Consider the following 26,289-nt stretch of genomic DNA (forward strand, 5'->3'; position numbering starts at 1 on the left):
CCCAACTTTCAATCAGAGTCGTGTATGCCCATCCCTCAGTCCACCTCAAGGGGAAATTGAGAGCCATCAGGCAGGGCCAAACGGCTGTAAAGTTACACCATGGGGCTAGTGGACCTCCCCAAAGCTACAACCATCCTACAATCAATCTTCCACCTGCATCTTGCCCTTATGTGGCAATATTAACTGGAGTCTCCTCTCTGCTTGAGGGCCAAAGAGAATTGGATGAAGAACTCACCAATAAACACTGAACTGGTTCACACGGTATAGGGACTTTCCCTTTTCTCGGGCAAATAACATCCTACTGTCTCGTAGGGTGGGATGGATTGGCAAAGGGCAGGTGGACCGCTTGGTAACTGTGTCATTATTCATTTTAGATCCCCATTTGTAGTGCAGAGCCTGCTCTTTGGTCAACTGAGCAAACAGATAACCGGGTCGACTACTGATTTATTGCCATTAGGATATTATTTTTAAACAAAGTTACTATTCCTGACTGGACTCTATGTTACAGAAACAACATTGTGTCTCCCCCACCTCCCTTAAGTAATCATGATGTATATAGAGTCCCCATCTTAAACCATTTTGATGCTCTAGCAGGTGTGAACTGACTGACCTGTGATACCCAGATGTTTCTCGTCTAATGTCAGCATAACAGAGAGTAGTATTAGAGGTACTACTTATCAGGTGGGGGGAGGGAGTGGCAGACTGATGTTAATCATTGTGACTGCAAAGTAAAGTATGATTGAAAATGTTAGTACACCAAGATGAGCAGAAACAAGTCTACTAGTCACTAATAACTCCATAGAGTTGTCTGGGTTTGAGTATAGAATACAGTGGCGGCTCCTCCACTAAGGCGGAGGAGCGTTGCCTCACAGGAAAAATGAAATGATAATAACACCATGTTAATACCATATTATTTTTCCATACTGGCCGTGTTTAGGTGCGGGCGGAACAGGGCGTGGCTGAGCTGCACACAGGCCAGCCAAACAATCATGCGCACTTAGCAGGTTCTCCACCTGGCTGTATTGCACAGTCTGGGTGGAGAACATGCACAGCCTCCCAGTCTCTGTCTGAGCGTCAAACCATGGTGCTCAGAACAATCACAATGCTGCTGCCATGCTGGTGACAGCAGTGTCATGATTGGCTAGGGGAGTCTGGGGGCTTGTGTGCTTCCTGTTTCCTGTGTCGGACGGAGGAGAAGTGGCGGCTAGCAGGTACGTGGATTTTTCTTTTTTGTTTTCTTTTAACCCACCACTACAGCCCCATAGCATCTACTACTGATAGAGTAGCCCCCACAGCATCAGAAAAGCAAAGCAAAATTAATGAGAACATCCTAGTCACAACATATTAGCCAAGTATCGATTGGGGCCCGCTAACAGCCGGGGGAGGGGGGGGAATAGACAACCTAGGGATAGTGCTACTCCACCCATTCTGGATGAAACAATGGAGAATTGGGGCATGCCACCCTGTCCATGCAACAATGGGGATCCTGTTGTAGGTCACATCTCTCCTCCTACTAGGCTAGTTTCATAAAACGCAGCAGGGCCAGCATCCAAATCAAACTATCCAGATTGATGTCAATTTATATACATGAATGATCTTTTTCTCTTTCAAGAGACTTGGGGCCCCATTAGGATGTCGGGCGGATTGCCTCCGCCAGGGTGGCGGTGGGCACCGCCACCCTGGCGGAGGCAATCCGCCCGACAAGCACTCTCGTTTCCCCTCCGCCAGATTAGGATGGCAGAGGGGACAGCGGCAGACGGAAAGACCGTCCGCCACTTTACCGCCGCGGTCGCCTTGCGACAGCGGCGGTAATAGATTAATATGGTGGCGGTGTCCAATGGACACCGCCAGCCATATTACAATGGCAAAAAGTAGAGGCCTTTCCGCGGCGGCAATGCCGCCACGGAAAGGCAGGCGGAGATTGCTGCAGGGGCCACCTGCAGGGCCCCCAGGTTGCCACCACTGTCGGGGGGGACATGGGGGGTACCTATGGTACCCCCCCCCACATTTGCATATGCAAAGCGGCAGGCACCGCGCGGTGCTTGCCGCGTTGCATATGCAAATGCAAAAAAGCATTTTTAACATTGTGGCGGGCGGTGCAGAGTGCACCGCCCGCCACAGTGCTAGAACTACAGGATGTGCCCGCCACTGTGGCGGGCACATCCTAATTCCCGAAAAAAGCAAGTGGGGGGGTCAAAGGGGAATTTTTAACGACCACGGTAGCTCAAACCCCTATGCCTATTGAAAAAACAAACAAGAGTTACCTGGTCAAAATGGTTGCTTGTGTGTTGTGTCGCGCAAAAAAAACGTTAGACCAACATGTCACCACTATGATAATGCTGGGTTGGAAAAAATTCCCATCAGCCCACCATTATGGCGGAGTATCGTCATGTGGGATACATATCTTAAACCCAAATCTCTCCCAGCGCACCTGGTAATGATGCGGAGATGGATTTTGAAAATACTTTTCCAAACCAGAGTACTTCAAAAGTAGGACTGATGGAGTGCAGTGCTCGTGAAAAAGAAGGTAAAGTGTGGATAAAATTGGCTCCTGAGACAAAAAATATGTTTATTAGGTATTGTCCCAGGGTCAAAGGTTAAAAACAACGCCTAATAGTCTTAAGAAATGACTATATAACGGTGCAGTGCGTTAAGGTCGACATGTTTCAGCTTATGCGGACAGTGAGTCCAAGCTTTCTTCAGGACCAGATGATATTAAGCGACTGCAATTTGTGAAAACTACGTGCATTGACAATATGGATTAATCCTACCAGAAACTTTGAGCCCAAATGTTCTCTGGTGTTTATCCAACTATTCGTTATTCTCCTAAAGGAAAAAGGACAACAAAGTGTGAGAGGCGCATGTGGTATATTGGTAATTAAAACACAACACAACAAAACAAACTTGGCGACAAGAACATTTTCTTTAGCCCATCAGAAGCTGTATAGTTCTCCTGAATATGATCCTTCCAATTTCAGGATTTTGAAACATTCAACTGTAAATTGTCACTCACCCAGCATTTTGTGGGAGATCATCTCACCTCACCCGGCACCCACTCGGGAAAAAGGAGGCCCCGCTCTGTTAGAAATGGAAAAGTGTAAAAGGACCTCAAAATGCATTTTCAAGGTACACAGTATATATAATCAGCTAATCCAAAACATATACTAACAAACACCAGTTGATTAAAAAAGAGACTCAACCCCTAGAGAAAACATGGTAGTGACCATGCATGGAGTGGCAATGGCTGTAAATGTATGCAAGATGCAACTTGGCAAAAAATTGGCAGAAAAACATTCCATAGATCTTACTAAGGAACATATTAATCAAGAGCAAAGGGACTCCATAACAAGCTTGTTAAGCTCATATGGGCTAGCTCATAAAGACCAGCTAAGTTCTAAGTTTCCAAGTTAAGAGCACAAGAGAGAAAGACTCAATGCACAAGTCCCATGTTGTTAGGTCCTAAATGCTAGAGGAACCTACCTGTCCGTCGGTACCTCTTGGGCCAGCGTCCGAGCAGGAGTGGAGGTAGCTTGGACTGCGCCCGCCTTGTCATTATATACCCGATCTGATTGGATGATCGGGAGCAGCTGGCCGTGTGCGTTAATACGGCGTTTCATTGAGGAAGAGAGTTATTGGCTTACTAATACGCATGCGCCAGTATTACAACCTATTGCAGGCAAGGCTGGGGAATAGTGACTGAAACCTGCGCAAGCGCGAAGTCAATGAAACTGTACTAATCACAATGTTCGTAATGCGCATGCGCGAAGAAACTACAGTGCTCGCGCATGCGTGCTCGCTATGCGGGCGGGACTAGTGTCTGTAAAGTGGCCAATGTCGCGCAGAACCAGTGCTGCATGATTCCGAGTATAGTTTGACATTGAATTCGGAAGTTCAGCAGATCGAGTGTTGAAAAGGGTTTGAGAGACTGAGTAAGAGCTCATGTTTTCAATGTAGATTAGAACCCTGACTTCACTCAGAGAGATTAAATAGGAACTCATGTGTTAGGTGATGATGAGAGCCCTGGCTTCACTATGAACGACTGTGTATAATAGACTTAATGCTATTAAAATGTGATTAATGATATTTTACACTTCATGTTGGAAATTCAGATGAGTCGTATAAATGCCCATAGGAAGAGTCCATCAGGGATTGGGGCAAGGTTGCACAATAACCTAAAAGTGATTAAGAGCGTATGAGGGTAGTCATAATGACGCCCATGGTATATCGTCATTGAGCCCCTTAGAATCGCTTTGGAGCTGGAAAACCCACTTCTGTTCTTTCTTGAAAAGAAATTTTGACACATCACTTATGTGAGGGGGAATATAAGGATGTTCTAGGACAACCCATTTCATTTCATCTGCTGTGTGCTTACAGTTTAGAAAATGGCTTGTGAGTTTCGTTGCCTGTTTGTGGCACCTGATGGTGCTCTTGTGTTCCCCAATTCTTAATTTAATTTTGCGAGTGGTGTATCCGATGTATCTGAGAGAGCAAGGACAGGTAATCATGTATATGACATTTTCTGTGTTACAATTTGTATGTTTTTTGAGGACCCAGGTCCTCCCTGTCCCTAGATCAATCGAGTTGGTTTTGCTAGTCTGAGGGCAAACACTACATGATCCGCATGGATGATGACCAGTAACTGGAGGTAGGTCCCATAGAGTCGTTGATCTCTCAATGTTCTGTATCCTTGGTCTGGTATGGACCAGTGTATCACGCAAGCTGGGTGCTCTTTTAAATGAGAAGAGGGGTAAAGGGATATTAGCATTCGTGGTGTTCAAAATACCCCAGTGTTTACGCACAGATTTTTGGATTCTGTTGGACTGTGCATTAAATGTGCTGACAAATGTTTCAAGAGGTGGTTTAGGTGGCCGCCTGTCAAGCAGAGCCTCGCGATTGTTGTTCGAGGCACGTTTCCATGCTCTTTTCACAAGGTGTGAGGGATATTTGCGTTCATGCAGTTGGGTGGAAAGGATGGTAGCATGTTTGTTAAACAATGTCTGAGATGAACAGTTCCTCCTCACTCTGAGGAATTGCCCTACTGGAAGGTTCTCTTTTAAGGAGCGTGGATGGTGGCTATTGAAAAGCAGCAGGGAATTCCTTGCCATAGGTTTGGTAAATAGTTCACTCTGCAATCCTCCTGCTTCTGGGAAAATGGACAGGTCTAAAAAGGAAAGTCTGACATGGCTGTATTCCAGCGTAAAGTTGAGATATTGATTACGTTCATTCAGCCATTGGTGAAAGGACTCTATCTCTCTTTCGGAGCCTCGCCATACCATCAGAATGTCATCTATATATCTCTTCCATAGCACCACTTGGTGGAAGAATGGGTTACTATGGTTGAGAATGAAGTCCTGTTCAAATTGATGGACATAAAGGTTGGCGAGGCTCGGGGCAAAGACACTCCCCATCGCTGTCCCGGAGATCTGGAGAAAAAATTGTTCCTCGAATTTGAAAAAATTCTCTTTCATTGCTATTTCAGCACATGCTAGGATGAAGTTCACAGGAGTGATACTATCCAAATCTTCTGACGACGAGAGATGTCTTATGGTGTCCAGGGTGTCTTGTTGGGGTATGCAAGTGTAGAGGGACTCGACGTCGAAGCTGACTAGCAGGTCGGTCTCTACATTGTACTCTACACTGGGTAACTGTCTGAGAACATCAGCTGTATCTTCTAAGTATGTTGGCATCTTCTTGACGAGGGGTCTAAGAAAAAAATCTACAAAAGTAGAGAGAGGTTCCAAAAGAGAGCCAATCCCAGAAATAATGGGATGCCCAGGTGGTGGTCTGGTGGCCTTATGGATCTTTGGTAAACAATAGAACCCAGGAGTAACAGGGTTCTCTGTTACCAAAAATCTAGCTTCCTGAGATGTGATCCATCCTTCGTTATGTCCTTCATCCACCAGATTTTTTATCTCAGAAAGTAGACGCGGAGTGGGGTCTTCAGATAGACGTCGATAGAATTGATGGTTGTCCAGTTGTCTCAGACATTCTTGTCGATATTGGACCATATCTAGAACTACCGTTGCTCCCCCTTTATCCGCCGGTTTTATTATGATGGTCGGATCTTTTGTGAGGCTAGTCAGAGCCTGTCTTTCTGATTTGGAGAAGTTTTGAAATGTTTGGAACTCAGCATCTTGCATTTGTGCGATGTCGTGTGTGACTGCTTGTTCAAAGGTGGCACTTGGTGGCTCAGGGGGGTGAAGGTAGATTTCGGACGCAACCCAGTGTTGGTAGGTTCGTCTTTGCCACTGTCAGAAAGTTCAGTTTTGTTCTTAAAAAAGAAATGTAGACGCACCTTGCAAAATAATTTTTCCAGTTCAGTTCTAATCTGGAAAGGATCTCCCTTATTTGTAGGGACAAAGCCTAGGCCCTTTTTCAAGACTGTCTGTTCAACGGGTGTCAGGTTACGGGAGCTTAAGTTCACTGTTAGGTCCCGATCGTCTCTGTGCTGTTGCTCTGTTGAGCTGCTTTCCTGCTCCATGTGTTGGGAAATGAGAGGTCTGGATCCCATTGGACAGTTTGTTGTCCTCTTTTCCTTCCCCGGTTTTGTCCCCGGCCACGTCCTAAAAAAGACTGGTTAGGAAAAAACTGAGGGGGTTGTCCAAATGGATTCATTTGCTGTGCAAATGGTGGTGGAGGTTGAAATCCCCACGGGCCTGGATGCCACCAGGGTCCAGGATTCTGGTAATTCCCTGGGTATTGGTTGTACATACCACCTCTCTGTCGGCCACCCCTTCTAAAAGGTCGTTGTTGTTGACCATCTAACCCGGAGAATGTTCCAGCACGGTTGGATGTATCTGAGTCACCTGAATCAGATCCTGAGGTCGAATAGTTAGACCCGTAGCGTTTCCCTCTACTGTTAAATCCAGGGGCTTCATAATTGTCACTAGTGTAGGGGTAAACTTTGACTAGAGAGAAGCGTTCTAGATCCTTTTTGAATTTGTCCATCTTACTTGCTAGTATGTTGTCTTTGTATTCTTTGTTAGCTTTGTTAGTTTCATCCAAGCGTTTTTTAAACAAAGTGCTGCAGGTTGCCTTAATCTGCCCTTCCAACACTTGGATCTCTACAAGAATAGCATCTGCTACCTTCTTGGCTGTATTAATGATAAGTATCAACCAGTCTCGCGTGCAGCATCTAATTCCCCCCACGGGACCCCCGCCCTTATGGCGGGCGGTCCCGTTCTACGATAGGATGGCGGGCGGACAATGTTCGCCCGTCATCCTAATGGGGCCCTTGGTCTTTGAAGCCCATGTTTCATACGGCAAGGGCAGGTCGTTGGGGACTCGCAATATGGGTTAGTACCATGCTTACTTGTGTGGCCAAGGAGATTATGATGGGTTCTCCCGATATTCTGTGTATTAGTTTGGCATTTCCTCAAAATGTAGTTTACAACATTTACAATGTGTATTGCAGATCAGCGGGAAATAAAGCTGAATCCCGGGTTATAGAGTTACTGAACTCCCACTTGGCAGCACAACTGGTTGGGGTCCTAAAAATTGTGGGCAGAGCCTTTAATTGTCAATTCCAACTGCTTGATGCTTATAGTGAAGCTGTTACCCATGAGGAAGATAGAGTGTGGCCAATACCAGACTTAGTAACGCTCCTAATTAAGAAATGGACCCCCTGGCACTCCAAAAAAAGCATTAATACTTAATCAGTATATACCAGTCTGTAATGGAAGAACTATTTCTGAGAGGGAGAGAAATAACACCTTCAACCCCATCCAAAGTACTAGTAGTATTGACTATAAAATGGTGGATGTAAGGATGTGTCCGAACTTTCATTGACATGGCTGCAGTACCCTAACTTGAGTGATCACAATGAGTGATCACAATGCTCCAGCCTTGCTCTTGGGATTTCAGCTCGCACCAGACAATCTAAGTACACCAAGGTATTTGATAGAAGGCTGAGACTAACTAATAATCTATGCAGAGTTAAGTGGAGTCTCATGACAGTCCAAAGAGCTAGTTGGAGCAATTTATAAACAAGTAGCGGAAAGCATCAGCGGTTTGCTTCTCCTGGATCTGGCATTGGGCCAAGGGGAATCCATAAATAGGATTAACAACATACATAATCAGATAATCAGGTTTGGACAAGAGGGAGGAGTAGAAATACCCTGCTCATCTGGGCTTGGTGGTGGGGCCCATAGGGATCCCGCTGGGGGCCAAACACATTTTCTTTGAATTTTGTTGTGAAATTGCGGTGGATCCATGAATCCACTGCAAAATTGAAAAAAAAACAAGTGCAGTCACCTACGCTTGTTTTCTATATGCCCTCCCCCCCACCCGGTTGCTCCAGGTCCTGAGGGGTTTATTTTATAAAAAGGGTGGAGAGGGGTGCATGTAGCCACCCCCCACAGGCCAATTTTGGCCCAGGGGACCTCCACCCCCCCCCACCCGGGGCCCAGCCAAATCAATTCAGCAGGAAGAGGACTACATTGCCCCCTTTCTCAGGCCATTTTTGGCCCCAGACACCACAACCTCCTCGAACTTGATCAAATGCTAAAAGGGGGAGGGGTCCGTCTGGCCCCCCTTTCAGGCCGTATTTGGCCAAAGGAACCACTACCTCCCTAAAGGAACGGCTAATTGCTATAAGCAGGAGGGGGGCCTCCCGTACCTCCTCCTGAGCCATATTCGGCCCCGGTGAACACCATCTCCCCAGAGTCAACGCCATGCACTTTTAAAAGGAGGGGGTCATGCAGACCCCCTCCTGGAGCCATTAATGGTCTTGGGGACTGCCACCCCCTCAAGCGCTGGGTCCTGCTATGTCCAGAGGTGGCCACCCTCTGTACATACTGGTTTCCCTGCCTACACTGGTGTGAGCAGGGACACCACTGTTTGTTCTGGCTCGACAGGAGCAATTTAAAGCTCCTGCCAAGTGAGAGCAAAGAACAAGTCTGCTCCCAGTGGGTGGAAGCCTTAAAAATGTTCCTACCCACTGGGAGGGACTTTTTATCTCTTTCCCTGACCACTGTCAAACAGCTAACGTCATTTATCATCTAGAAGTAACCTACTTGAAAGAATGCAAAAATATTCTTGTTTAATAATAGTTTAGCCTTGCAAAACTAGACACGATCCCACAGATTTGCAAGCCATGAAGAATTTTTCCTGAATTCATGTATGGCCATATGTACAAAAGGCTTTAGCATTAAAAACAGAGAATTGAGTCATTTGCGACTGCTAAATAGCCTTTTGACATGTACTAACTCAGTGATACTCAAAGTACGGCCCGTGGAACAGCAACACTGGGCTACTTTTTACTAGTCTCAGCACAGACATTAAAACCATTTTAAATAAACAGCAAGTACTTATTTAAAGGTTAATTAGAGTTAAAGAAAGGAAGTAACTAGCTGTACCGCACCCCTTAACTTTAGGAACACCTGCATCTTTAAAGACAGCAAACGTGTAAACATATGATAGGCTCTTCCTCTTTCAAAAATTGTACTTCATTGACCTGCAGAACCATTTCACCTTAGTAAATTAGATTTTAGCAGTGCATTCAGAAGTAATTTATTTTTTTAAATGATCGTTTTCAAACAAGAATTTAGAAATGGTCATGCTCTCCCCCTCCCCCCACACCATGACAACAACGCTATTAGTGATTAAATCCACACACAGGAGAAGGTTTTGTACAGCACACATCTTGAAGTCATGTATTTCGAGGTCCTCTTGTGTAATAATGAAGGAAAAGGACGGAAATTGAAATAAAAACAATTGCCCAGAATCACACAATTTGGTCAAGTGGGTAAGGTGGGATTCATCCCTGGTGTTCTGGTTCCACATTGTGCAATTCAGTTGAGCCACTAGTTGTGCATGCTTGGGCTTCCGCTACACCCACTTTCCGTCCTTCATTTCCCCCTGACCATTAGTGTGGCCCCGGTAATACCAAAGACCAAACATTTCGACCCCCTGGAAAATGTTTGCAAGTACCCATATACTAATACTTTGCAAGTCCGTAAACTATTACCGACTAGCAAAATAGGGTTTGCGAGTGGTTATTAGGAAGGGGCGTGTCAAGGGCATCCCTTCCTAATAGTGAGTTGAGGGGGGTGTAAGAATGTTTTACTACTGGAATGCGGGCAAAAATATTTGACGTTTCCTGCCTACTTCAAGTAGATGGTAAGCCAGTCGCAAACAGGAAGAGGTCCCTAGGGGACCCCTTCCCCTTTGTGAATGATTGTGAAAAGATGTTTTAAGAGCAAGCAGGGGTCCCACGGCCACTGCCTGCTCTTTAAAAATGTAACTCAAACGTTTCATTTTTCTTTTTGAAACGCATCTGGTTTACCTTTAAGGAAAAGTGATGCAATACAAAAAAAAAGTTGCTAAATTTAAAAGCAACACAGACATAGTGGTCTGCTGTCCCCAGCAGGTTACTATCCCTGTGATTTTGGACATTCCCAATGGGTCGCAAATTGCCACCTGCTCCATGAATATTGGTGAGGCAGGTCCATTTGTGACTGACCGGGAATTGCAAACAGTGTCGAACAAACTGTTGTACATCGCATTTTGTGATTTCCTAATTGCAAGTCACAAAAAGTCTCAATAGGGAACCCGTAAAATGTAGCAGTCACACATGTTGTCACTCTTGCAAAGGCATTTAAAGGCATTTAAATGTAACAAATAATGCTGCACTGGTTTCCATAGTTTCTTCTTAAGTGTGAATGCCAGTAGAAACGAGCATTAATTCGTCCACATTCTCATTAAGAGCCACCCACGCATTCCAGTTGTCAATATGCATGAACAGGAAACGTTTTTGAATACCCAAAGCAACCTATAATTTTAGTGTTCTTTATCAACATAATTTTCGTATCCAATTAAACTACACAGCAATAAAGTGCCTAAATATTTCTATCTTTGTGATTTTAGCAAAACACCAATGGTGGCAAAATCATGCAGAGACTAGAAACAGCATAAAACACATAATTCTGTGGGAAAGTTGCAAACACCACAAACTGTTACATTGTACCTCTTAAAATAGAGGATAGACCAGAGACACTTTCATTTTGTATATGTAATTTGACTGAAAGCACATATCAGATTTTTTTTAGGAAAACCTTTTAATTTCGTAGACGAACACGAATGTTCATCAGAAATTATGGCTATTTATTAATTATCTTCTGAACATATAAAAAATAGCTGTGACTACATAATTAATGTATCTGTTTTCCATTGTTGCGACTAAACTACAGTATGAGTTATTATTAAAAAGCCCATGAGACATATTTTATGCAGTCTGCAGGCTTGCCACTATATTCACTATATCTGCGCATTGGGTCCCTGGCGGCGTCTCAGCCCCTCAAAGGACACAGCGGCGCCATCTTGGAAAAGACAAGACTCAACAAATGCAGGGTAAACACCGACTGTCTAGGACATTTTAACTAAAACCCTTAAATAGTCCAATTTCAAATAGTTGAGGGATCCAACTTTGACAGGATACTTTGCTTCCAGGGCAGTTTGCAGTTCCTGCTTTTAAATCACATCCTGTGTCACACACAGAAGGCAACCAAACAATGCATGCCTCCTAGGATGGTACGCAGAGCCTTAACCCCTTGGCCGCGGGGGTAATTCCCCAGCTGTGCTGGGAGGCGGGGGGCGTGCACAGTGCCCCAGTGCTCGTGACGAGCTCAGCTCGTCATGAGCCAGAGTGGCCGTGTGCTCATGACGAGCTGAGCTCGTCACGGCCACACCGTTTCTTGGAACGCTCAGCACAGCGGTGGAATTAGCCCCGCGTGCAAGCGTTGGAGCCATTACGACGAGCTCAGCTTGTCATGAGCACGCAGCAACCTGGAAGGGTTTAAACAGTCAGTTGTATTCCACAAGATATTATAAAACACAAGACTCAGTGGCGTTTGTGCCACAGCAGCCATTTACTCCCTTCTCATGAATGTGTGCAAACCCAGTGTAAATTAGGCAGGGCTTCACTTAGTTGAAGAACAGTGCGGCCAGCCTCGTTCTGCTCCTCAGGAAGTGGAAGCATGCTTTCTGCCTCTGATATGTCAGCTGACTGGCAAAGCTCATGCAGGAAAGTTGGGGCCAGCCGGTTTTGGTTCTGGCAGCCCTATGCAGACTAATGACAGAGGCCCCCACGTATGACTGTACATGTTGTCTACACCCTTTCACCATATGAAACATTTTCCTCGCTGATGAATCAGAATTAAAGAGAACGAGAAAACTACTAAACTTGTCCCTAAGCCGAGGTGATTGCTCAATTTGTAATGCCACAGTTACTTACCAATACCCTTCAGTCCTTCTCTTTGAAGTGATGTTTCATCTAATTAGAAAAATCCTTTTCACTCCTCTTTCAAAAAGCAACACCCTCTTCCAAGAAGAGGGGTTAGGTGGACCGTACCCTACTCCATGGATTCCTTCTACGTGAAGTCTAACAGTAATCAAAAGCATGAGTCTAGCCTCTATTGGTACTGCTCAGCCAAGGTCATTGTTGGTGATCTGAGTATCCAAGAATCCAGGGACCAATGACAGGAAGCATGATAAGCCAATTGCCTTAAAAGAAGCCTAGTCCATGGTACCATTAGCACTGGCTTTTATCTCTGTTCAACTAAAGTCACTGGTGAGGCGCTAGTGCTTTTGGTAACTAGAGGCAGTTCAAGTGTTTTAGCCTACTTTGTTGACTAAGGGCCTGATTAGAGTTTGACAGACCCGGGTTACTCCGTCACAAACCTGACGGATACCCCGTCTGCCATATTACGAGCCTAATATATCATATGGCACTTGTAATACGGCGGATGGGATATTTGCCAAACTCTAAATCAGGCCCTAAGAGAAACCTTTGCTTCAACTGCCCTATGGCAAACGGATACTGTTAGAAATGGTGGTTTCTGGTTGGCAGTGGTTTGCACACTATCCGAGCAGGTACCCTCACTCTAGTCAGGGTAAGTAAGTTACACCCTCGAATAACCCATGCTCACTCCCTTGGTAGCTTGGCACAGAGAAGTCAGGATTATCCCAATGTGTAACGTATTTATACATACACACTCACACAGTGAAAACACTACAAAAGGACTCCACACCAGTTTAGAAGAATAACCAATATTTATCTGAAGAAAACACGACAGAACAACAAAAATCCAACATACACAAGTAAAGAAATGGAACTTCAAGGATTAAATGCAGTTATAGTGCTTAGAAACACAATAGCTCCAACTGGGGCTGTATGACGTGCTTGATGGAGTCGAATCCAACAGTTCTGCACTGACCACAATGGAGCGCGGGCCGGCTATGGACTCACACGAGCTCCGGTTACAGTACCTTGAAAAACAATGAAAAACAAAAATTTTGCACAGCGCTGGGGAGGTGATGTGTTGCTGAAGCCAGTGCAGCAATGGGTCCTTACTGCTACAGGGGGCGGTGATGCATATTTTCCTTACTGTTGCAGGGGAGGTGATGCAGCCTTGGCAGTGGGCCGTCAGTTCGACGGTGCATGGTCAATGAAGATCGAGAGCAAGGCAGCCACTTTGCTGTGTCGTTGTCACATCACAGGCCACAGGTGCTGTGGCAGAATCGGGTGTCACAGACGTCGGTTACACAGCACTCAGACTCATGGTGGCAGGACTTGAGAGGCACTGCAGCCACATTGGGGACCTGCGTTGTAGGTCACGGTCGTTGCACTCAGCAGGGACCACAGCTTCGGTGCAGGCAGCAAGTCTGTATCAAAGAACGGCTCCGGCTCTGAAGTCACACTCGAAGTCGATGTATCGGTTTATTTTGATGAACACTGCACACTCACTTCCAAGGGACCAGGAACTGAATTTAGCACTACTTGCCAAACTAGGACTTCCAGCAGAGGAGCCCAGGTGCTGCAGGTGACATATTTGATGGCCCTGAGACTTCTTAACAGGAGGCAAGCTCAACTCAAGCCCTTGGAGAATCTTGGAAGCAGGATGCAGTGAGCAAAGTCCAATCCTTTCACTCTCACGACAGAAGCAACAAGCAACAGGCCAGCACAGCAAGGCAAACAGCAAAGTGGTAGTCCCACGTGATAGCTATCCAGCTCTTCTTTTGGGCAGCATGTTCTCCACCCAGAAGTGTTCTGAGTATATGATGTCTGAGGTCCAGTACTTATACCCATTTCAGCCTTTGAAGTAGGCAATTTTCAAAATAAAGTCTTTGAGCCTGCCTTCCCTTGCCCTGACTCCAGACACTACAGGAGTGGACTCTTCTTTGTTCGAGGACAGGCACAGCCCTATTAAGGTGTCAGTGTCAACTCCTCCCACCACTCTAGCTCAGGAAGGCCCACCCGCCTGGTGATGGGCCATCAGGATATGCAGGGCACCTGATTCATGTACTCAAGAATATAATACAATTTCCAATGCCTTACAATCACAGTTACATACGTTTGTTATACCAGATGTTACAACTTCCTTTACTCCAACCTCTTCTTTATATCTCTTACTTTCCACACACAGACCTAAAGCTGCTCTTGTATATAAGTTATTGTTATCTAGTGTTATTGAGAGACCAAAGTCTCCTGTTGAAACTGCATGGGAAACTGACTTGTCTGTTTCTTTTTCTGTTGCAACTTGGGATAAATTATGGTCTAAATTGTTTAACGTTTCTGCTGCTGCTCGTATTACTCAATCTTTATATTTCATCTATAATAGAGCTATTATGACCCCAGTTGGGATTTCTACGTTTTCTCCCTCTTTCTCTCCTCTATGCTGGTCTTGCTCTACTGATACTGGCACATAGACACACCAACTTTATGAATGTTCTAATGTATTTATCTTTTGGAAATCTGTTTGGTCCACATGCATGAACATTTTTAAGTGCAACCTTACATTAACTTTACAAAATGTATTTCTAGGTTCCTTATCGCCTGACGTTGATTGCTCATCCCCTGTTTCCTTGTTATTTGATCTTTTTATTGCACTAGCTTTTAAAGTTATCTTATTATCCTGGAAAGATAATTCTACATTATCATCTGTTACTTGGTGGAATTTTATCTGTGATGAGCATAGAATTGCTGCTGCTTCCTCTATTTCTGTCTCTCAAAAAATAAAATCTGATCTCCTATGGCTTCCTTTTTCATCTTATCTATCTACTCACAATCCTGTACATTAATCCTTTATTTCCTCTTTCTTTTCTGTCATATTATTCTTCTTCACTTGTCGGCCCCCTTATATCTATCCACCTTTCCGCCTTTCTTCTCTATCTTTCCCCTTTTTCTCTTTTGCCATGCTTATATTAATCCATTACGTTATTTCGTTTTATCTTATTTTATATATATTATGCTGTATGTATTATAACTCATTTGTTTTTTTGCTCTTATTTCTTCTTGTACTTCTTGCAATTGAAAACTCAATAAAAACTTCTTAAACAAAAAAAAGGATGTGCAGGGCACACCTCAGCTCCCTTTGTGTGGCTGTCTAGAGCGAATGCACAAACAGCCCAAGTGTCATCCTGACCCAGATGTGTATTCAGAGACTGGCAGAGGCACAGAATGGTTAAAGTAGGAACATTTTCTAAAAGTGGCATATTCAGACCTGCAATTTAAAAAACAACGTCACTAGAAGATGTATTTTTAAATTGTGAGCCCAAAGACAGCAAACTTCAATTTTTTGTTTACTCAGAATTGGCAGAAACACTGTTAAGATGTTACAAGGCAGCTCCAATGCTAACCTATAGGAGAGCTAGGCCTTGCTGTAGTGACAAAAACGAAATTAGCAGTATTTCACTACCAGGACATGTAAAACACATCAGTACATATCCTACCTTTTTTTTTTTAAGTACACTGAACCCTGCCCAAGGGGCTACCCGGGCCTACCTTAGGTGTGCCTTACATGTAATAAATGGGAAGATTTGGACCTGGCAAGTGGGTGCACTTGCCAGATCGACACTGCAGTGGCAGGTCTGAGACATGTTTGCAAGTCTACTCGCATGTGGCACAATCAGTGCTGCTGGCCCACTAGTAGCATTTGACTTGCAGGCCTTGGGCACACACAGTGCACTGTAGTAGGGGCTTACTACTAAATCAAATATGCCAATCATGGAGAAACCAATTACCATTAGATTTTAGACAGGGAGCACTTGCACTTTAGCACTGGTCAGCAGTGATAAAGTGCCCAGAGTTCTGACACAAACAAAGAAAAGGAAATGCAGCACACAGTGAAAAACAGGAGTTCAGAGGCAAACAGACAAGGGAAACCGCAGCAAAGATGCCAGGTCTAACAGATACCCTAGAAGGCTCTATCAGGGTCTTGTGTAAGGTGATGATCCATTCAATAAAACACAGAACCTTGCAAACAGCTAAGTATATTTCAGACTCAGATGAATGATAAACTATACATATCAATCACTTGTCCAGGTACAGAAATACTTTTGTATCATTAGGGTGAAAGGGATGAAGGGGATCAACACTCAGTTCCAGCAATTCAAAACAATCATGAGACATACTTGAAGAGACTATTCCTAACCCTAAACACCAGAATGTGCCAGGGTTTCATTTACGTCTGGGTTTGTGTCCTATGCTGATTTGGTGGTTTACCTGTCCGCCAACCTCACAGTTCCCCTGCCTATTTAGAGGTCTGGGAAACTCATGGTTTTCACCAACAGGTTTACAGCTGGCTGCAACAGTGCAAACCCGTGAAATAGCATCCCACAAAGTCATAGTGACAATCAAGCTAGTGGAATACTACCCCCTGCTTCCTTTAAGAATGGCTTCTGATCGTAAACTTGGGTGTTTGCCAAATCTCTGCTTAGGTTTGGTTTGGACTTGTATTCCGAACCTTCCTAATATTGCATTGTCTTTCTTAATTCTACAGAACCAGGTCCTCTTTTGGAAATCAGGGTGCTCCCATAAATTGCAAAAAAATAAGCACTATGTAAAAAATCTAAACTCCCTGCTGCTAAATACTATTAATGTAACATAGCAGTTAAAGTTTAACTGCTTAAAATGCTTAACATGTTAGCTCATAAACTGAAGGTGGAACCTATCCCAAGGGGCATTTAACTTAGACACACTACTCTCTGTACTGGTAGGCCGCACCAGCTGTAGTTAGAGCTCAGAAGGCACTGACTGAATTAATCATTCCATATGTACATCTCACTTCATATGTACTTTCCTGGAGACACTTTATACATTCGGGCCATGTTGAACATGTGCGAGACAGCACACAAATTATGCAGCCCCAAATATAAATGACTGCAGATTCTGCAAGACAAAAGCAGCAGAATGTCCGTTATACATAATGTTGTTGCAGCAATATTTTAGGGAAGAACCTGTAGTGTTTCAAGTTTGTAATGACGGAACTTTTGTGGCTCCTGATGGACTTCATAGAACTGTGACATAAGCAACAGAGCATACAAAAGTGGATGCAAGTTTAGAATGTTGAGTTCGTGGTTACACGCAGAAGAATAAAGATGTGTAGCCAGGCTGGGGAGGATGCTGAAACTGGCAATGATATAGGGGATAAGTAACCCGAATATTGACAGAGCTTGACCAGGGACTTTGCCATTGCCGAGCAAAGTGCTTGTGCTTGCCACATGTGCCTATGCAAAGTGTGGAATTGATGTTTGGCATATGTAGAGTAAAAGCACAGACCCAAGTCTGTGCAAATCATTTGAAGTTAATTGGACACTTCACTGAGAAGTCTACACATTGGTGGGCAACAACCTGCTGGGAGGCCATAAAGGGAGGTAGTGTGCTACTACACAACTCAAAGCTGTACATTTGTACGGAGTGATAATGCTATAGGCAGATGCAATCAGGTTTTGAAAGAACAACAGTTTACAAGATAGCATTGCAAACAGAAACTCTGCGAGGCAGAGATTAACTACGTGTCAGACAGTGCAAAGAGATGCCTAAAGGCAAAGTAACATAAGAAAGTCAGAAAGAAAATGCTGTGAGCTAACAAAATTACATACAGTCAAATAAAAGCAGCCTTGAATCTCAAGTTCAATTTAATGCCAAATGTAGATTAGGACAGGTACATCTTCACTCATGAACAACAGAAAGCTGGTAAGACTTTCAATGAATTTGTCCAGAGACTTGATATGCTCATCAAACACTGTAAGTTCAATGAATTTAATGAGGAGTTATACACCTCAAAGTGCCTGTCAGATTCGTTCAGACGATGAATGCTGAAAGAAACTCTTAGGGCCCGATTCACAGAATGAACTTAAGACTCAATCCTAAACTTACTACTGTTTTGGTATTCACAGATTGTGTTAGTTCATTCTGTAAATACCAAAAGTAGTAAGTGCATTCTGTGAATGCCAAAAGTAGTAAGTTCATTCTGTGAATACCAAAAGTAGTAATTGCAATCTGTGAATACCAAAACAGTAGTAAATTTAGGATTGAGTCTTAAGTTCATTCTGTGAATCGGACCTATAGCAAGTTTAGGATTTTGTCTTAAGTTAGTTCTGTGAATCGAGCCCTAAGTCTGGACCCAGTTCTCATGGCTGTTAGAGGTGAAGAGCGTGCTAATCAACAAGCTGCTGACATGGAGGCCAGAGGTGCCCAGAGTGAGTCAGTCATAAATGTTAAAAGTAAGCCAAAGTGCAAGGCTGAGGGATGCAATGCAGAGTGAATTCTCCACAGAAAAGATATGCTTCAGGCGTGGAATTTTGCTTTCTCAAGAAGGTAAATGTCCCGCCATTAAGCAAATCTGAAAAGGCTGTGGAAAGGGGACAATTTTGTAACAGTTTGCATGGAGAAGGAAAAAGTGAGAGTGCCATGCCATTAAAACAGAATGGCCCCCGATCATTCCAGAAGCGAAGCTCGATGCACATGGCCAAGCGACTACATCAGCGGAGGCAAATCGACACCAAGCGAAGTCACACTAAAAGTCCATGGTTGTTCAATACTTTTCATTATCTATAGTGGTGTGTCAATAAATATTATGCCTGAGGAGAAATATAATGAACTGTCCCCATTGCCCAAACTAAAGTGTATATACTGGCCACATCAAAATCACTAAAAGGCCAAGGTTAATTTGTAGCAAAAATGAATCATAAGAAAACAAGGGTACAAGCAGCCATGTATGTACTTCAAGATACGGCATCAAACACCTGTTTACTCAGCTTCATCAAATCTGCTGATAGGGAACTGATATCCATGAACTATAACATGACATAACAATAACATGAATGCTCATCACGAAATAGTCAAGGGTTGTGAAAACTGACTATGAAAGCCCAATTGCACATTAATGTGGATGTACATCTTATTCCTCAAAGAGAAAGTTGAATCGCCTCAAAGAGAAAGTTGAATCGCCTTTCACTTACAGGAAGCTGTTGAAAAAGAACTTGAATGCTTACTCAAACACAATGTCATTGAGAGTTCCACACGTCCAGCTCCATGGGTTTCTCCCATAGTGGTAGTAATCAAAAAGGACATTGAAGGAGCTGCAGGCATCTGTGTGGATATGCGTCAGCGAACAAGAAAATTGAAAGAGAATGACATCCAGGTCTGCTCATTGCGGACATGATAACACAAGTGAATGGTGCAAAGGTATTCTCCTGCCTTGTTCTGAATAAAGTATATCAGTTGGAACTCAAGGAGCATTACATAACAACCTTTTCTACACATGTTGGTCTGTTCCATTACAAAAGGCTAGGTTTTTGGTGTTTTGTATTCAAAGGAGAAAGAAAGGAACTAGAGTAGCTAGTTTGTTTCCCTCAAGGGATTAATGAAATAAACAAGAAAAACTAGCTACTAGGACAATATACGTGTAGTATGTGTCTGCGTAGGGAAACTAATAGTTTTTTTATGAAGGCCCTCACCCACTAACCTAGTTGGTGGCATGATTCATCATCGGGCCCCACCAGAGGTACAGAGTTTACCTCAGGTGTGCTGCGACGCCTGCATACAGCGGAGCGGGTTTTGTTTCATGAGTGTGGGTGCTGGTGTGTTGAGTGAGGTTTTAAAATTCTGTCCTAGGGGATCCGACGAACAGTTACTTTATTGATGGGCCCCTAACATAGTTAAAAACAAATGCTTTGGGACATGTAGGGATGGATTTATGGTCTCCCACGTCCAGTGTGGTCTACTAGTTTCAGCCAGGCCTTTTTTCTAAACATGCTTTCTTCAGGACCTTTTATGTGTAGGGGTGATACAGGGGGCATAAATGTTGTCAGTGCCCTGTATGTGTAGCACACACTAAGGTGCTATGACTGTGAGAGGTCTTTCCTCTCCGTTTGTACCTGCGGAAGAAAAGGACAGGACAGGACAGCCATGGACACCTATAGTTAGCGAAGCGTTGGTTTTAGGCACATGATATGTGAGGCGGCACCTGGTGCCTATTGTGCGAATCGGTAAACTGACAGTGATCAGCTGGTAGTGGCGCCTTTGTGGCATTTGGCCGATATGAGGTTTTTGGTGTGTCATCAGCTGCGGAGCTATTCCAAGATGTCATTTGACATATTATGCAGCCTGTCATTAATGTTTTCAATTATAGTAATGACATATTGGTTTTGATGCTACACAGAAGGAGCATTACAAAGCTCTCACACACGTCAGTCAGTTGCTCGCTGATGTCAGTTTAATTTTGAATGCCAAGAAATTTGAGGTCCAAAAGACAAAGGTAAAATTCTTTGGCCATATCTTTTCTGATTGGGGAATATTAACCGATCCTGCTAAGGTGCAACCACTGCCAATTTCCAGTACCCCACAGGTATATTTCCATTCTAAGCTCATTCCTTGGCATGGCCAGCTATTACTCTAGACACATATGAGGCTTTGCCACTGTCAATTTGCCATTAACAGGCTTGGAAAAACATAATTTTCTTTTCTCTGGTCACATGAATGTGAGCAAAGTTTCCAGAAAATCAAACAAGCTATTGAGAAGGCTACTGAATTAGCATATTTTGAACCAAAGCTTCATACTGAGGTTGTTTTTGATGCTAGCCCTGTCGGGTTAGGTGCCATCCTTGAACAGCGCAGTAGACACCCACATGTTTGAAGAAGAATTGTGGGATATGCAAGTGGAAGTTTATTCCAAACTGAACGTGCTTATTCACAACCTGATAAAGAAAGCTTAGCAGTGGTGTGGGCTTGTGAATCTCTCCATGTATTCTTGTATGGGAAGCCTTTCACACTTGTGACAGATCATCAAGCATTGTTTACTATCTTTGACAATTCAAAGACAAAAATACCTTCTTGCATTAAAGGTTGGGGTATGGGATGGCAAGAATACAAGTACACCATTGTGCATAATCTGGGGAAAAATAAGAACACTGCTACTGTTTCTCATGAGTGCCTCTACAGTGCCTTGGCATCCATTCTAAGACAGCTGAAGCTTACATAAATTTCATCCTGAAATCCAGCACATCAGCTGCTAATTCGTTGGAACACATTTTCACTGCCATGAGTCAAGATAGTGTTATGCTATAATTGAAGAACATTATTACACATCAGTCTTGGTACCAGCACTCTCAATCTCTTACCAGAATATCAAAAGTTTAATAATGTCAAAGATGAACTGTCCGTTACTCAGGAAGCTATTATTCTAAGAGGTGCGGGAATTGTCATTCCAGAGAATCTGAGACAATAGATAATTGAAGTGGTCCATGAAGGACATCATGGAATTGTTGCCACCAAATGTGCTCTCCGAGTCCTAGTCTGGTTCACACATCTTGATGAGAGAGTTGAAAGATAATTAAAGGCCATTAATCTGTGCAGCTGGCTGTCACTGCAAACAACTCAATACACCTTAACTATGTCAGTGTTGCCAACACATGGGTGGGAAAGAATTGCTGTCAACTTCTCCGGTCCTCTTGACACCGAACATCATCTGATGGTGATTGTTGATGAATACCCCCATTTCCCATTGATAGATCTCTCATCTATCACACAAGAACGAGTCATTGAGAGATTAGACAGCATCTTTGTTATATGGGGTGTTCTTGCAGTCTAAAAGTCTGACAATAGCCCACCTTTCAGCAGGCGAGAATTCAGAGACTTTCTCAGTTATCTTAATTTGAAGCATCAGAAGAGCACACCTCTTTAACCACAGCCCAATGGGCTTGTCAGACGTTTCATGAATACTCTTAAGAAAGCTATCCAGTGTGCTGTACTAGAAAGGTCGACCTTAAGACAGTCTTAAATTCGACCGCACAAGCTTACCGTTCAAACCCTCACTTGACCACAGGTGGAATCCCTGCAACCTTGTTTGGGAGAGCAAGGACAATCAAGTTTCCTCAATGGATCCACAGAAAATCATGCACTGCGGAAGAAACCTGCATGAAAGACTTGGATTGTAAGAGGAAAGTAAGGCCTATGTAGACAGACGCTGACATGCAAAAGACGCTACTTTCACTAGAGGAGATTGAGTGCTTGTTCATCAGCATAGAACACAAAAGTCTTATGCTCCTTTTTATGTTGAACCATTTCATGTTGTGACTAGCAAAGGACACACAGTGGGTGACTGCCCAACATACTGGGAAGTCCATTATCCGAGATTCCTTGCATTTATGACATGTGGCTCATTGCTCGACAGTCACTGATGTTGATGTAGAGGCTGGATCTGAAAGAACAAGTGAAGAACCCCTGACTTCTGCTGTGTCTACATCACCAACAGTAAAATGAAAATTCCCCATGGAAAATCATTTAACACACTGTCAAGGGGATTCTGACTGTCAGGTACACAGCTACCCGGATGACATGGACGAAAACCCCTTACCTGACCATGCAATGCCCTTTTCTCTGTTACAGCCCGTACATTCATTGGTGATCCCTCTTTCGCCCACGGGAAACTGCTGGTGCTCCTCTAAGGAAGGAAACATCCTGGATTACAGCCCCACCCATCCAGAGTAAGACAGTTTCAGTCTGCCTCCAAATCTAATCAAAGCACAAAAGAAGGGCCATGTAAACCCCAGAAGCTATGCCTGAGTGGGTGTGGCTATTATAGGACGCAAGAAGACGCTTGGAAAAGAAGGCACGAGAGAGCATCACGCTGAAATATCCGGTAAGTGGTCTCTGGAGGAATTCTCCGTTGGGGGTGATGCTGTGGCCAGGAACTCTGACGCGAATCTAGCAGAGACGACTACAGCATCCAGAGCATCCCAGGAGAGTGAAGAGACCCAAAGGAACCACGTACAATCGAGCCACATTTCAGGAGGAGCATGGCTATCAGAGCTACTGGAGCGCTTAAGGCTCTAGGTGGGAGGTGGGTATCTAATGCTACCTAAGCTACGTTAGGCGAATTGAGACAGATCAGTTCCTCTAACACAAATCCTCCCCTGACACTGGTGAACTGCTAGCTTAAAGGTGCAAATAACCACATCACTACCCTCCCTCTCCCTAGTAACTCATGAGGCCTAATAAGTAGTCACACACTACGATTCTCTTTTCATCCCTGAGGCTTGCTGGTGATCAGAAGACTACAGGTGGATACCATGTCGACTCGACGCCAAAATTACAAGAATTAACACCTTCTCTCATATTTAACCTTTCTAATAAAATCCTCACGGAAGAAGAAAAAATCGTCCTTCAAAAAGGACTCTCATTTGTCCCAACCAAAAGAACGGACTTTGTTAAACTAAAGACGGAAACAATTGAATTTTGTAGAAAAATTAGGTTGAAAACCTTTTTTTCAGAAAATCCAGAAGACCCAGGGACTGAAACAACTGGCCTACGAAATAAATCCCCGTTTTGCCCTCCAAACCATAAAATACCCAAAGAAGTGATGACTTTTGAACGAAAGATACTGTCCTCAATCTCAGAAATGGAGAAAAAGAAAAAATGATTAAAAATAATATAATGAAATCTGAATCCATGGCATTAACCACCCTAAAAAAAGATTCATCAGTAATTATCAAGCAAGCTGATAAGGGGGGATCCATTGTGGTCTGGGATCAGGTATTATATACTGAAGAAGTTAAAAAACAACTAAGCGATGCCAACTGCTACCAAAAGGTCAATAAAGACCCCACACCAGAATTAAAAAATGAATTACACTCAATTATAGACAAAGCATTCCAACAAGGCTTCCTTGGCAAAAAGGAATCTGAATACTTAAAGATCAAATATCCAAGAATCCCCCTTTTTTACATCTTGCCAAAAGTCCATAAAAATGAAAAAAAAAACCTGGACGCCCCATCGTCTCAGGGTGCGAATCATTAATGGAGCTGATATCTAAATTTGTGGACTTTTTTCTGAAGCCATTTTTGCCCAACGTTAAATCGTACATCAGAGATACGATGGACTTCATCAACAAATTGAGTGAAATTGAATTTGATAGAAATAATCACTGGATGGTCATAATGGATATAACATCTTTATATACCCAAATACCCCAAGAGGAGGGTCTACAAATTCTAAGAAAAATATTAGACACAAGAGACAAACCAAAAAAGGTCCCACTTGCAGAATTTGCGTTGAAACGTAACTATTTCAATTTTGACAGAGAATTTTACTTCCAAGTAGGGGGCGTAGCAATGGGTTACCCATTTGCTCCTAAACTGGCAGTACTGTTCATGTCAAGCTATGAGGAAAAATGTATGTACGAAAATAATCCATTCAGCCTATGGATAAAAAATTGGAATCGTTACATTGCCTTGACGCCTGTTGGGCAAAGTTGCGCATTACAAATTGCTTTTCATTCATTCACATCGACTATGTTTTTTTTGTGTGGACAGGCCCAGAAGATGAACTAACAAATTTCCATATCTGGTTGAATAACAAAAAACATGAAATCAAATTTAGCCTCAATTACTCTAGGAATAAAATGCCCTTTCTTGACGTGGAAATCTATCCATCAGAAGAAGGAGGTTTAATAACAACTCTTTTCAAGAAAGAAACAGATCGGAACAGATCACTACACTTCTCTAGCAATCACCCTCGCAGCCTAAAGGAGAACCTTCCATATGGGCAATACCTACGTATTCGTAGGAACTGTAAAAAAAAATTACAAAATTATGAAACACTCAGAGAAGCTGACTGCAAACTTGATTGAGCGTGGATATCCTAAAAAATTGCTCAGATGGTATATGAAAAGAGCATGGTGGACACCACGGGAATGCCTTCTGGAGAAGAAGACCAAGAAAAAAATGGACCGAATGGTACTTGTCACAACATATTGCCCTAATTCGAACATGCTAAAGAAGGTAGTTAATAAAAACTGGCATTTGATAAAGAATTTAAATGAAGAATTCACAAAACCACCTTTATTTGCCTTCAGAAAAGAAGCAAGTATAGCAAACAAATTCGTCAGAGCATCAATGCTTGCAAGAGAACAAGTTACCCTAAGAACCATGATTGGCCTGCCACCATTCAAGGCCACCACAAATGTGGCAGTTGCAATTGCTGTGCAACCACAGAAGAAGGCACTATTTTCAAACATAAGGATATCACTTGGAAACATTAAGCATTTACTAATTGTAAGTCGCGTTACTGATATATGGAGTGAAATGCCCGTGCGACTTGCTGTACATTGGCAAAACCAATCAGGAAATTAAAACAAGAATCCAACAGCATAAATCAAGAATAAAGCGGAAGGTCCCCAATGCACCTTTGGTACACCATTGGCAACTCAAAAACCATACAGAAACAGATTTACGATGGACAGTAATCGCCAAAGTGGAGCAGGACAAAAGAGATGGTGATCAGGAGGCAAAATTATCAAGATATGAGGCAATGATGATTGTTAAATTCAATTCAGCAACAGAAGGGCTGAATGAAATTTCTGAAATGAACAAAATATCTTAAGTACGGACACCCGATCACATGGAACACATGGAATTTAACACTGCAAGAGAGATAGAAAAGGGACTAAGCTGCATACTAAACATCACATCAAGCCAGGAAATCCAAAGGCTTTATGTTACCTAAAATATAACATAACAGGCTGATGTGGAATAGACCACCACTCTGGACCATAAAGAGTATTCCAAATATATAAATGAATGTTCATCACTACACATCAATCATGAGTAACCACTTGGTATCCACTACAAGATGGCGCCTGATTATCAAATTATCCATCGATCGAGTTTTCAAAATTTCAAAATTCAAAATTTAATTCTCAATACTGGACAATTACGTACCAACGTACAACATTTAAGGAATAGCTACAACACTGGCTAATACAAAAAACGAGTGTAATAAGTTTGCAAACCCAAGATGGCGCGACCCGGAAGACTGGGCTATATCGTAGTCCGGCGCGTCTTAGCCCATACGAGTGGCCGCGTTTGAATTGAACCACAGTAGCCGGCATACTTCGATGGCCGCCCGCAATCAAGGTAAGCGCTATGAGGCAGCGACGAATCGCGCATGAAACCAGATTTGACAACTTACTCGAATCACAGAGACATGGCGGGGATGATCAAAAGTAA

This window comes from Lissotriton vulgaris, chromosome 9 (assembly GCF_964263255.1).
Source record: "Lissotriton vulgaris chromosome 9, aLisVul1.2, whole genome shotgun sequence".
In the NCBI taxonomy this organism is placed as follows: domain Eukaryota; kingdom Metazoa; phylum Chordata; class Amphibia; order Caudata; family Salamandridae; genus Lissotriton; species Lissotriton vulgaris.